Source organism: Zootoca vivipara, chromosome 4, assembly GCF_963506605.1.
Source record: "Zootoca vivipara chromosome 4, rZooViv1.1, whole genome shotgun sequence".
Lineage (NCBI taxonomy): Eukaryota > Metazoa > Chordata > Lepidosauria > Squamata > Lacertidae > Zootoca > Zootoca vivipara.
This window is the reverse complement of record NC_083279.1, coordinates 47,132,263-47,144,709: the sequence shown is the minus strand read 5'-3', so window position 1 is coordinate 47,144,709 and position 12,447 is coordinate 47,132,263.

Sequence of the window (12,447 nt, the reverse complement as noted above, 5' to 3'; positions counted from 1 at the left end):
TCACGAAGTTTCCAGAAGTTATACCAAACAAGTCTCCATCTGCTGGCAATAAAATGAAGATGGAAAAGGTTCCAAATGAAAAAGAACTTGGTTTCCTTACCAAAAGGATCGTGCAGTCTTCAGGTTAGCAAAGACGCAGGCTTTCAAATCTCTATTTTGGAGAGATGCAGTTCACTTGATTTTACTTGCAGCTGAGAGCTATTGGCCACATGGCTCCTTGCTTGATCCAGGAAGCACAAAGAGAAAAGTCTGAGAAGGAGAAGAAAAGGCTGCCGAGCATAGCTGCCAAGTTATCCCTTTTTTTAAGGGATTTTCCCTTATGCTGAATAGGCTTCCTCGTGAGAAAAGGGAAAACTTGGCAGCTATGCTGCCGAGTACCTGCTAAGACAAATCCACCTGCAACCTGAGCTCAGTTTAACCTTTTTAATAGTAGTAGTAGTAGTAGTAGTAATAATAATAATAAATTTTATTTATATCCCGCCCTCCCCAACCAAAGCCGGGCTCAGAGCGGCTAACATCAAACACGCAAATGTGAGTCAGTAAATTACAAAAGGCTTTCTTTGTGAAGTTTGTCACTTAACACAGCTTGCTCTATATTATAACTTCTTCATAGTTTTTTGTCAGGCAGTAAACCACTAAGAAGGAACAGCCATGAAACATCTTCTTTAGATGCTTTGTGTACTGCCCTTTTGTAATGCAAGAGAAAGAAGTACTCAGGTTTATCCTAGTAATAATTCAATATGTTGCCCAGTCATAGCTCAATATTTACACAAATCAACAAAGTAGACAAAACATGCTGGAAGCTCTGTTGATCCTTTAATTAAAATCCAAGCAGTGGCATAATACCTTACAAGGAAGCTGTAAAGTAATGAGCTAGCTATTGAGTTTCAAGGAACTTTCCCTCAGGCTGGATGTTACACAAAAACATGGGAGTGAAAAGAAGGCGGGGAATGCTGCGGATACAGGACATAATGGAAGCCCATCTGCAAAATACAGCAACTTTGGTCCCCCTCCAGACTGCTATTTTATTGCAGCTGTATTTTGTGACATGTTCATGACACAATAACAGTGCATGATTAATGATGGATTTATTCTGCTTCAGTTTGTTCTGCAATGCTTCCCCATTGCTACCACATTATTGCTGCAAGGAAGGGCTATAGCACAACAGAAGTGGAACGAAAAGGAAATCAGAACTTTTGTGACATAAAAGGTAACAGGATTTCACCAAGAAGTTATAGGTGATGTCATGTGCCAATTGGCAATGAAGCAGTGTGACTCCCCCAAAACCTTTGCAGGTGCAACCTGTATTGAAAGCAGGATGGCTTGTGACTGCCCCAATAACATATTGAGCAGAAATAATCACGAATGCTCAATAAAAAGGATGCCTAGAGGGTCCATTTAAGATGGCAGTTCAGGAAGTTCTTCACAAACTAATAAGGTTCGCTCATTTATTTTTAATCTTTTGCTGGAAGCCGGCCAGAGTGGCTGGGGAAACTCAGCCAGATGGGTGGGGTATAAATAATAAATTATTATATTATTATTATCATTGTGCAAAGTACAAGAAGTATTATTTTGCAGCAAACTACATTGGGACAAATAAACAATGGCCACTTTCTTTCTGGGGGAAAAAAAATTGAACCATCCTTGATTTTGATCTGCTTCTTATTGGAACATTAAGCTCCTGTGTAGGGCAGAAAGCAGGGATTTATAAAAACCCACATGGTAAAGTATAAAATCTGGATATTGATTTAAGATACACTTGATACAGAGTCAATAGAAATCAACCTAGCAGATGGAGGGCATGTTATTTTATTCCCTTGACGATGTAATCCTTTGGCCTTTTGTGCTTGGCACAAACCAAACTAATTAGGCTGCAAAGAGGTTCCTGGGATACCACTATACAGTGGTACCTCTGGTTAAGAACTTAATTCGTTCTGGAGGTCCGTTCTTAACCTGAAACTGTTCTTAACCTGAGGTACCACTTTAGCTAATGGGGCCTCCCGCTGCCACCACACAATTTCTGTTCTCATCCTGAGGCAAAGTTCTTAACCCAATGTACTATTTCTGGGTTAGCGGAGTCTGTAACCTGAAGCGTCTGTAACCCGAGGTACCACTGTATGCAGGGATGGTTCTTCCTGTTTTGCCACCTAAGACGAAATGGGAATGTGCTGTTCCCTGCCCCCACACTGCCATGCCCCACCCCCACTTCTACCACCACTGGAAGGCTCACCCCCTCTCATTGAACTTGATGAGATCTGGGGTGTTCTGCAAGGAATTGCCACTCCTCTTGTCCGCTCCAGGGGCAAGAAATATAAGCAGCAATACTGTGCGCCAACGCTTTGTGCCAGGCGGCTTGTCCTAGACTTTTTTTTTCAAAGATGGCTGGACATTTTATTTATGTTAAAACCTATGCTTTTCACACATATGTTTACAGCGCCAGTGTTTCATCCCGTGAACCCAGTTTTGCCTCCTATAAGGAGAGAAAACAAAGTTAATTGGTCTCTGTCCACTCCCAGTTCACACATTCAGTTCCCAAAGGAATTCACAGTAATTGGCCTCCTAGGAGTAAATTCATAGGTGATTCCCCCCCCTTTTTTTGAACAGGGGCAATCTTTGGGTGGAAAAAGGGGGGTGCTTGCCCCCGAGCCAGAAATGCAGCACAAAAGCAGAAGAGAGAGAGAGAGAGAGAGAGAGAGAGAGAGAGAGAGAGAGAGAGAGAGAGAGAGAGAGAAGGACATGGGTGTGTGTCGCCCAACCCACATTTGGGTCTAGCTTCAAACCTGGGCAGTGTCAGCATGCAGCCCCAAATAGATTGCATCTGAGGTAATACAGCCCTCAACAGAAAAGGGGGTCCCCTACTCTATAGCCATGGTTCCCAACCCTGTTAAGAGCATCAGCCTCTTAACCATGAGGCTTGGAAGGATAAAGGAGGGGAAGCAGCAGTGTCTAATAATACAGCTTGAAGTACCCTCAGATTTTAAAAAGACCTATCTCCTTACATATTGCCTTACATTTTCTGCAATTCAAAGCCGCACTGGAATAAAAATAGCTTTCCGCCGCTTAATAGTCTACAGATGCAATGATTAAAAAAAGCACTGCTTTCTCTATGGAAAGTGGCATGTGCTTTTGTATGGACCATAAAGGAAAGTCAGTCAACTGATAAACGTTCTTGTACATTCACAGACCACTGAGGGCTGGAGGTCACTATACACAAAGCCATACAAGCACTTTCCTCGTAGCCCTGATGGTAATGTGTACGCACAGAAATATCTGAGGATGGTACGCTGATGAGAAATCAAGCAACCCAACTCAGTTCCCCTCCATTATGTAAACACCCCCATGAGGTTTTTGTTAATTGATTTCAGCATTTGTATACTTCCTTTATTATTTCTTTCTCCAAGTATCTCAGGGCAGCAAATATAGTTCTTCACCTGCTCATTTTATCTTTACAACAATCTTGTGGGGTAGATTAGGATGAGAGACAGCAGTCACCCATGATCATTCCAGGAGCTTTGTAGGGATTTGAACTCCTATCTCCGTGGTTCTAGCTGAACACAGTAACTACCAAGCCATGCTGGCTATTTTGCATACCATGTTGTTCTTTTTCATCCTTAGCATGTGGTATTTATCCTTATACAGAGACCCTTTCTCTTCTCTTGCTGGCCTCAAGCCCTGGGGTTTGCTTTCAAAGTCCTGATAGAAAGTTTCCAGCGGAAACATTTTTGTTCACCTGCCAGGAACCACAAATCACTGCCAAGCTGCTTACAATGGGCTTTATAGAATGTGCTTTCAGCTGCATCTAGATCACCCTTACAGAGCCATGTGCCTCTCTAGGCAATTGCGATAGGACTCACTGGTTGCCGTTGACCACCTTGTGTTAAACAATAGATCAGACACCTTTTATGATTGATGCGTCCTAATCATACTCAATGCAGCTGACGCACAAACACCTTTGCGGCCATGACTGCTATGGGGATCATGGTCATGATTATGTGTTCATTGTGCTATAAATAAAACCCCACATCCTTCCCTGCATTAAAAGTATGTGCATTTCTGGTAGACTGGGAGATCTGCAAGTTGAAACAGGCCAAGATAAACAGGGGAATCTATTCAAAGATGCTTGGGCTTAGGATGCAGCTAAGTAAAGTCTGTGACTGGGGGGCATTTCACACATTATCATTTTTTGCTGTGCTTGTTACATATATCAGTGCCGTATACACAAATATAGGCCAAGCACTTGGAATCTCATCTAGCTAGCCAGTCAGTGAGGGCAGGGCCGTCTTTACCCACGGGTGCAAGCGGTGCAGTGCACCCAGGCGTCGAATTCTGGGGGGCGCCTGCCGCTGAAGCCGCCTAAGCTCTTAACCGCAATTCCCGGATGATTGCGGTCGATGGGTCATTTCCATTCTCTTTTGTGGAAGAGCTGCAGAATCAACGTATCCGGCGGCGCCCCCTAGTGGTGTCTTTCACTTTCGCATAATCGCAAAAACGGAAAGATGGAGTTATCGCTGCTGCTCTTTATTTTTTCATGTTAGTGGTTTTCGCTGTTCCCCTCTTTAAAAGCTCAGCAACTTTGAGCTGCCCTTCTAAAAAAAAGCTCAGCAACCTTGACCTGCCCCCCCAAAAAATTGGGGTGCTAGGAAGATCTTTGTACCCCGGCACCGCATATGCTAAAGATGACCCAAAACACAGTTGTATGTGCTTAACAAAGGTCTCTCTGCTCTATTACACAGGCAGATGAGAGAACAGAGAGTTAGCTGAAGAACAGAGAGAATGTGAACTATAGGAGTCAAAAGCACTCCATTCATGAGTGCATTTGAATGATGAAAAGAGTCCCATGTGGAAGTATCCTTGCTATCTACCTTGGATCTAGTTTGGTGGGGGAAATGTCTCTGCTTTCAGTGGGCTGGACCCACACCTATGGGAATGCATTTGGTTGAAAGTTGCATGTGGATGCTTTAAGGCAGGGGTGTAGAAATTGCGGACCTTCAAATGTTGCTGGGCTATAACTCCCACAATCTCTGTCCGTTGACCGTAATGGCTGCAGCAGATGGGAGCTGAAGTGCAAACACATCTGGAGGGCCACAAGTTCCCCATCCAAGTTTAAAAGAAATAACTGGCGTTGGGAAAATGAACCCCATTTACCACCATCATGAACAGCAATTCTGTTGTCCAGCATAAACGACACTGCAGACCAGTGGCATTTGGCGCAAACATGAAAATTGTGATGTTATTCATAATCTAGCACTGCTGGAAGTACAGTAGAGAGAAACAGTGTTGTTTCAAAGTCTCCCACTTCAGAGACAATGAATTAGCTGGGGGTGTGCATGTTGGAATTATTCAGCAATGGCAGAATGTTCTTTTGCCGTCCTATATGATCCTCACAAAATAGCCTGGTGGTTTCCAGAGCTTTGGCCTTGCTGACAAATGGCTGCATATCTGATTCTGTAGTTTCTTTCTAAAAATAACCTCATTTTAATGGATCTGAAGCAAATATTTCAATGGCCCTCTGTGTAACATACCTCATTTTTTCCCTTTGATTATACACTGCACAGAATATAAGTACCAGAGCCAATGAGAAGCTGCAAATGGAACCTTATTGATGCTTTCCCATTTCAGTCAGGATAAATGTGTTAAATGGAACCCCTGCATATTGAAAGAGAATGACACACCATGAATTTCCTAGGGAAATGCACTTTAAATATTGTGTAAAGCCTTTCAGTGAACCTATCTGAACTTGCTGTTTATTCTTCAGGAAATGCATCCCACTGTAGTTACCGGAGCCTCTACCAAGGGTATTACTAAGAGCAGATTCAGGCCTTTACTGCGAACCCTCTAACTAATCAAAGGACCTCTCAAAACTGTATTCTGATTACATAGTATATTTTGCTACTTTTGGATATGTGAATGAATCCTAACATTTACTCAGAACTACCCAGTTTGATTTTAGTGACACACAGTTTTGCAGTGGCACTTTGAAAAGACATGCATGTGTATCGAGACAGGATCTTTCATTGGCACAAACTTTCATTTACTAAGCATTTATTTTAAGGCGCTTTTCTATTTTTGTTACAACATAGCTTTCTCTGGGATGGATTGCAATGGGACTGATGTCCAAATAAAGCCCTGCTCATGCATTGCTTGTGAAAACTGAAGTAGAATTATTTTTCTGGATCTATGTCTTTGACATTGTATCCACAGACAATTCCTACTCATTGAGTATGGATGTCTGAAAAAGACCTATCAATATATCCTTCCGGTAATCCCAAAGCTACTTATTCTTGCTCTTTCCTTTTTCGTCTGTGTGATTGGATCATTATGGCACCTAGTATAGTGCACAGTATTCTTAAGCGGTCAATAATGCTTCTGTGAAGTAATCATTTTCATTCGAAATAACTACGTTGTCAGCTGGCTTAGATATGATGTCTTTGTGGTTCTTAAGATTGAACAATGCAGCACTTGCCTCTCTAGTCAAGTTGTGCCATATATGCCCATCAGTTTTTTCCTATATTTTGCACTTCACTAATATCCAGACCAGGCATCCCCCAAACTTCGGCCCTCCAGATGTTGACTACAATTCCCATCTACCCCAACCGCTGGTCCTGTTAGCTAGGGATAATGGGAGTTGTAGGCCAAAACATCTGGAGGGCCGCAGTTTGGGAATGCCTGATCTAGACGCTCAAAAACCTGAATTCTGAGTTGTTTTTAAAAAAGATAGATTAAATATGGAATCGAGTCTAACTAACACAGATCTGCCCTGGAGATGTAGATCCTGCCCCCGCCACTTAAAAAAAAGGGAAATCTGCAGTTTAAGTTCCGTATAGGTAATATCTGCATAGCTGCCAAGTTTTCCCTTTTCTCGCGAGGAAGCCTATTCAGCATAATGGAATTTCCCTTTAAAAAAGGGATAACTTGGCAGCTATGAATATCTGTCAAGAAGAACACGGTAAAATTGGTCTCAAAACAAATATATGGGGAAAAAAACTATAATGCACCCATCCATCCCACACATCTTTGACACATCTTCAGCACTAGCTGCTGGAGGAGGGGGTGAGGAAGAGGACCTGCCATCTTTGCCCTATCAACACTTTTCTTGCTGCCGCCAGCCTGCTCTGAAGGAGAGATTCAGGGAGCCAGCTATAAACTATCTAGCTTGGTGAGGAGACCCTACCCATTTTGGGTTATTTATGGAGCATTCACACAACGTTCTAATCCAGGCATAGGCAAACTCGGCCCTCCAGATGTTTTGAGACTACAATTCCCATCATTCCTGACCACTGGTCCTGTTAGCTAGGGATAATGGGAGTTGTAGTCCCAAAACATCTGGAGAGCCGAGTTTGGCTATGCCTGTTCTAATCCTTTGGCAATCATCCCATGGCTTTTCAAGCTTTTGTCCATTTTTGTCCTGGCAGACTGGATCCTTATCTATCCTCATTCCTGTGGCCCAACTTACACAGATGGGTTTGAAAACCCACCTATCACTTCTGTTTCTGCCTGCCTTAATGGAGGCAGCCCCCACAACAGCGAAGATCTGCGACATGTTTTTACTGGTGAGACAGAATGGTTTCTAGCAAACTGTGACCTGTTCCGAGACATTGAAGCAAAGGATGGAGAGATAAGACCTCTGAGAAGCTTCAAGATTCAGTTCCACCCCAAGTCACAATGGGAGAGAACAACACCTGGGAAGTGAAAGAGACAACACCATATATGGACAGAAAGAATCTCCATGGACATAACAGTTTTCACACGCAGGGCAGAATAAAGATAATAGTTTGAGTTCCTCACTTGAAGCTTTATAAATTTATATATTATAACATCACAATATTTGGCTCAGATAATGTGTATTTGAGTAGATGGTGCAAATAAAATTGAGATTTGAGGATTAATGGCCTTAAATGGTCTATTCTGCTTAAAATGTCCCTTGGGAATATTAAACCAAAATACTATTAAACACCTGAATAGAATGTTGACTTTGTTGCTAACATCAAGATTATCACCATTTGTACCAAACGGAGTATCAAGAAATTGAAATTATTTGATTTTGCGGCATCACTCTCACACATCAGGAAGAAAAAGGTTTTTCATAATCCTAGGGCAGGAAATATTGTTTTGAAGGCAAATTTATTCTCACCCAGCACAGTGAGAAATTTTGGGGGTGTTCCACAATTTAACACAGAAAACATTATATATATTTTTAACCGAAAGAACAGAGCACTGTAAACTTAGCATTGTAGATGTGGCACTTTCCCACCTGACACACTTTGTAGTCACAAGGAATTCAACTTGACAAGGGAGCATGTGGGGTCTGGAGATGCCACTTGTGTGAAACATGATCCCCGTATAACCAAATTCTATCCATTATTGTTCGCTACCAAACTTCAAAGGGCTTTCTTGCTTGACAGGATGACAAATTGACAAGCCTTCAAGCTTTCTTGCTTTAGGATTGTTTCATGAAAAGGGAAAAGCAAAATATTACCTACTTTAGTTTCACCCTCAGCTGGCTCAGAAAATATAATTATACTTCTGCTGCAGTAGTTATTTGTGGTGGGTAGTTCTTTGTGAGAATTCAGCACATGTTTTGTTTTAAACTTGAGTCGTTTGTTTTTCAATATGTAGAATACTCAACATTACAAATAACTTATGTTGAGCTGCTCAACAGTAGAATGGACTAGCTAGGAAAGTGGTAGACTCTCCTTCATTTGAGATGTTGTTAACCCAGAGCCTGATGGAAAGCCTGAGGTACTAGTCACCCACTTATCCCCTTAAACCTCTGAAGAGAAGGGCAGACTTTTTGCTAGAGAGAAACAGGCACAGTTTTTTTTAAGTGAATAGTGCAGGCATCCCCAAACTGCGGCCCTCCAGATGTTTTGGCCTACAACTACCATGATCCCTCACTAACAGGACCAGTGATCAGGGATGATGGGAATTGTAGTCCAAAACATCTGGAGGGCCGAAGTCTGGGGATACCTGGAATAGTGTGTGTATATAACCCAAGAATGCAGGTCCAAAGTAGGCTAAGGCAAATCTCAAATAGAAAGATAGAGATACAAAATTATTGAGAGATGGGGTGGTGGTACCATTAAATATTAATATTCTAACTAATTGTTGTTGTTTAGTCATTTAGTCGTGTCCGACTCTTCGTGACCCCATGGACCATAGCACGCCAGGCAGTCCTATCTTGCACTGCCTCCCGCAGTTTGGTCAAACTCGTGTTCATAGCTTTGAGAACACTGTCCAACCATCTCGTCCTCTGTCGTCCCCTTCTCCTAGTGCCCTCCATCTTTCCCAACATCAGGGTCTTTTCCAGGGAGTCTTCTCTTCTCACGATGTGGCCAAAGTATTGGAGCCTCAGCTTCAGGATCTGTCCTTCCAGTGAGCACTCAGGGCTGATTTCCTTCAGAATGGATAGGTTTGATCTTCTTGCAGTCCATGGGACTCTCAAGAGTCTCCTCCAGCACCATAATTCAAAAGTAATTCAGAGTAAATCAAGCAGGCTTTTTTAAAAAATCAAGCATTAATTACTGCATTTTAAAAAAAAGTTTCTACCCTGAATGTGACATATTGGATGCTAAGAAAACTCATGTAATAGTCTCCATTGCAATCTGGCTTTCAACTAATTAAGAAAAACACCCTTTCCCTAAATCACACAAGGAGTCCTTATTTTCATAATAGTTGAAGACTGCTTTCTATTTTTTATGATTAAAACAACAGGAATGTAAATGACAAGACACTGAAGTGAGGAAAGAGCAGAAAAGAGGAGGCTTCCTCCTTCTGTCCATCTCTGTTATCCACTGTAGCCTGGTTGGCACATAATGCTAATGCATGGTTTATTAAGCAGCTGCCCAACAGCTTAACTGTGATTTGTTTATTGCAAGCAAACAACAAACCTAATCCACGGTTTACTGTTGACTTATGAACTTAGATTTCTTTCAACTATGGCAGGCACCTCCAAACTTCGGCCCTCCAGATGTTTTGGACTACAATTCCCATCTTCCCCAACCACTGGTCCTGTTAGCTAGGGATAATGAGAGTTGTAGGCCAAAACATCTGGAGGGCCACAGTTTGGGAATGCCTGAACTATGGCTTATCATTGTGTATGATCCCAGCACTCTTCCTTAACCATGGTTTGTTTGCCACCCCTCTCCAGGCACAAGGCAAGAGCAGCTGTAAAACAAAACAAACGTTGGAGAAGGAAGCCATGGTTTGTTTGATCGCTTGCACAACTCACCATGTCTCATCTAGAAGCTACTTAAGGCATCTGGTTTTTTATTTTTTTAAGCTATACGAATAAATGCAAACATTAAAATATTTGATTTTGGGGTTTCATTATGAGTAAAATATCATATGCACACTGAGATTAACATTCACATGAACACAAAATTTCATGGAGGTGAGGTATGCGAGGAGGAAGAGCTATAGCAAGGGTGGGGAACCGTTTTCAATAACCTTCTGAGGGCAAGCCAGTGATTGGCAGGGCCAGAGTGGAAGCTGGCAGAGCACCTTTGCTCAGTAGACTAGTTTCTCTATCCTCCATCAATGCAAGTAAGAGGCAGTACAAGAGTTCAAATAACATGGTCAGGCAAGAACACTCAGAATGCAAAGTGGGGCCCGGTGAGGCCCATGGCCTGGGGAGAAGTTTGAAGGCCAGATAGAGGGCCTGTAGAGCTGAATGTGTGAATTCATGAAAGTGTGAATAATCTGTAAACTCTCCCGCTCCTGAGTCTTCGAAAGATGGCATGTCTGCATTGTGTAGGAGTCCGCTTAATTTTGCTCTCTAACAAAAGGATTAAGGAATAGGAACAATCCAGCACCAGAGTCTGTGAAGCAGAGCCGGCTGAGTGAAACTGAAATATATTTTTAAGCCATCTGTGGTGCACTGCAGAATTAACCCAAGCCTTTCCGTATGAGCCGACTAGCTTGTGCTGTAAATAAACCAAACATTCAGCCTGTACACACAATTGACTAAGAATAGACCTACGGGGCAAAGCAACCCCACGTTAAGTAGGACCCAGCAGCTGAAAAACTTGCTCTTGGAATCAGGAGACTGGATTTTCATAGAGCAGAAGTGATCTCTCAGATCATTTTCCCAAGGGCAGGGGTGCAGGAAGCCTGGAAGGGGAAGGGTGAGTTGCACCAGCCCTGTAGTCAGATTTTCTTATTATACTTCCACATTCCTAGGTGGGGCATTTGTGGGGGGGGGGGGCAAGGTACATAGCACCACGCAGTCCCACTGACTGTAGAAGAGGATACTGCAAAGGCCAGGGCAGGGGAAGGGGAAGGGAGCGGGAGCGGGAGCGGGAGCGAGTTCATGCACCTAATGAAGTGAGCTCTAGTCTGCAAAAGCTTGTGCCATAATAAATGTGTTAATATTTTAGATGTCCAAATACCCTTTGGCTGTTTCCAGCCAATGTTTATTGAGCCTTCGTTCTGATCTGTTTGCACAAGGTTCGTAGGGAGATTGAGCAATGTTGTCTATTTATTGAACAATCATTCTGATTTCTCTTCTTTGATAGTTCTTGAATCTTCCCGCCACACTTGCCATCTTGCACCACACTCTTTGAGAACCAACGTGTAAAGATGTATGCCAGACCCCTCTAATCCCTGAATCCAGCAAGTGTTAAACGCTAGTTATGCCTTCTAATTCTTGGAATAGCCAACTAGCTTCCTAATGAGGTTGGTGGGGGATTAAGGATCTTGGTGAAAGCCACAGCTGAAAGCTGAGAGTTTTCCAGTAATGTGACCTTGAAGTAAAGCAGCAAGCTGAAGGAAGAATCTGAGTAACATTTGAGAGTAATGATTTCTGTTTGAATCCAAGGCTGTGGCTCTGGGAGAAACAATACCCTTTTGGGGTGCTGATGCTGTAAAACCCTCCATCTTAGACTCAAGTTGTATATATGTGTAAATAAATCCTATTATTCTCAAGACACCAGTGTCTCTGCTGTGCCTCATTCCGAATCCGAAAGCAAACATGAAACCTGGGTAAGCGCCTGGAACCCCTGGAATCTTGCACCGCTCGGAGATTAGGGTGGCATGCAACAATATTTCCCCGTAAACTTGCTTACTGCGGTAAGTCTGGTTTTAGATGGAAGGTTTGTTGCGAAAGAGTACTAAATTAACTGTTAATTGTGCAACCTGAACTCGCTGGGATGTGATATATCTGAAAGCATCAACAGTGTAGAAAAACCCTTTTGTGTGGTGGTTGCAACACAGCTACACAACTACCGTTCTGGAAGGAGGCAATAGTTAATTTGTAAAGAGAAAGGTGTGGTCTGGAAGCTACAGCCTTTGCCCTCAAGGTTTTAATCTGGTGGCAATTAGCTAGTGGTAAAAGAAAGTCAACTTGTTTATGCTCTGGTTATGTATCCCAGGGCTGAGATAAGGATTAGTTCAAGAGGTGAGGGCCTTCTGGGTACCTGGCCCCAAGGGCATCTCCTCTGACTCTATGTA